This window comes from Parasteatoda tepidariorum, chromosome 5 (genome assembly GCF_043381705.1).
Source record: "Parasteatoda tepidariorum isolate YZ-2023 chromosome 5, CAS_Ptep_4.0, whole genome shotgun sequence".
NCBI lineage: Eukaryota > Metazoa > Arthropoda > Arachnida > Araneae > Theridiidae > Parasteatoda > Parasteatoda tepidariorum.
The window spans coordinates 23,478,270-23,480,491 of record NC_092208.1 but is presented as its reverse complement, the minus strand read 5'-3'; the positions used below and the strand labels follow the sequence as shown (position 1 = coordinate 23,480,491).

At 36.5% G+C, this 2,222-nt stretch overlaps 1 protein-coding gene across 2 annotated transcripts in view; it reads right to left on the bottom strand.

Moving 5' to 3' along the window:
- Positions 1 to 2,222, bottom strand: part of LOC107451291 (very long chain fatty acid elongase 4) — an 18,893-nt gene that overhangs the window by 15,306 nt on the left and 1,365 nt on the right. The gene's annotated exons all lie outside the window — the stretch shown is intronic.

Genomic DNA, 2,222 nt, shown 5'->3' with positions numbered 1-2,222 from the left:
GGCAAATTGTCATTATCCTGGCTGTCATTTTCCTATCTTATGACATTGAAGTGTTACCAGAAATTTTTTTTAAACAGTATACAGTAAGGAGGAAAAGCAAATATTAACCTAATACCAAGTTTCTGCATGATTTTAATATGCTTGAATGTAATCAAAGTTGTTTATTTATTTAATGATTGATTATTATACACAATTTTATTCTGTACATATCAGCAACAAAAACATTTCTGATTCTTTCAACAGTGGATAAAAGGAATTAATTTAAGCAATTTATGGTCCATCTAACATAAAGGCTTAAGTTGAGTTACATACTATTAACTTAAAATGAGTTTTTTTAACTTCTAAACTAATATGTCATTTTCCTGGCATTCAAGATTTGGTGAATTTCTATTTTATTTTATTTTTTCGAGTAAATGACAATAAACTACACTGCTGTGTGAAAGATATTAATAAATGCAACTTTAGAAGTATACAAAAAAAAATTTAGATTGTTTTGAAGACTTTAAATTTGAGGAAATTTTTTGGTCCGAATTGTCATGTTTAAAAATTGTCATGCTTTCATGGGGCACATTAGGACCCATAATCCTCATAGAACAATCCCTGACGTCTGTAAGCCTATTTAAAATGAAAGGCTNCGGGGGATGGCGTTTACCAACAGGATAATGCACCATGCCATAAGGATCGAATCGTTGTGGATTGGTACGAGGAACATTCCAGTGACTTTCAAGTCATGTCTTGGCCCCCAAATTCACCTGATCTTAATCCAATAGAGCATTTGTGGTCCTACTTGGAAAATCGAATCCGTGCTGCCACGATACCCCTTCGCAATGGGAGGGAATTGCTGGACCAGTTGGTGATCGCTTGGTACCAGATACCTCAGACAACTTATCAGCACCTTGTGGAATCAATGCCACGGCGGGTGCTAGCAGTTTTGAGGGCTAAAGTTTGTCCTACATGTTATTAGCAGAGTGGTCATAATATAATGGCTCCGGTGAGTATATATATATAGCTCTCCTATTTGCAGATACAAACGTGTGAGATGATCTAGAGATGATATCTTCGCATTTTTTGTTTTTTGTTTTTGTTTTGAAGGGTTGGTTCGAAGTTGATGGCAATAGCATTTGAACAGCATTTCATCGTGCTACAGAATGAATTCTAGTCGTACACAAAAGAGCAACAGCAAGAGGCCAAAAATGCATTGAACGCGAAAATTAAGTTAAATAAAAAAGAGCCTAAATTGGGAGCAGATGCCATTAAAAGTAGAAATATATTCGCAGGAATATGGAGGATAGAGGCCATTAAAAGTAGGAATAGAGGCCATTAAAAGTAGGAATATATTCGTATATATTAGTAGGAATATTGGAACACAGGGTAATGTCGAGGCCCGCCAGAGAGGAACAAAATTCCGAAGACGTTGAAGAACTCATTAAGGAGAAAAATAAATTCTTCAAAAAGTAGGTTCTGAGGGAAGAGACTAGAATAGAAGTTCTACTCCAAAAGCAGTCCAAAAGAGAAGAGAAGTTGTAAAATTTACTGGAGAATTTAAAGATAACTAGGAGGCTTCGCCCCCTGTTCGCTAATGCTCGCCAACCCCCGAGAATTGCTACGCAATCCTATGTGGTTCAAGCCGTGAACCATGGCTCGCTGCGCTCGCTCGCCAATGNCAGAGAGCTAACGAAGCAGAGTTTAAAGTTTATTTCCCAATTAAAACTTGAAAAGGGATTCACTCGAACCAAGAAAAATTATTTTGAATTTGGACGGAAAAAGCCACAACGAATATATTAGAGCACTGTGCCGCCAGCAGTGTAACTGATTAGAACACATGGCGAAAGACTGTCTGAGACACAAGACATACTCTAAGTGTAATTAGACTAAAAACCATGCGAAGACTTTTAAGGCAAAGAGCAGGTGCATAAATTGTCAAGAAGCAAGTCAAAAGCTCCGATCACGCTTGAATACTAGCCAAAGTTCTCTAAAGCAGACCTTTCCCTTGTATATACCAGAGAGCAATAGATTGAATTCGAAGAAGAAGAAAAACTACAACTCGATCTATTCTGACGCTCCCATTTACAATTGAAAAAATAACTTAAGTGCTTCACAATTGGTGTCGAGAAAAGCGACTTGACACCTATTTTTTTTTTCAATAATGCTATAAACGCTGAAATAGAATTTCCGATAACGGATAAAACAAAATTTTGTTTTGAAAATTTCTTTTTGCAATA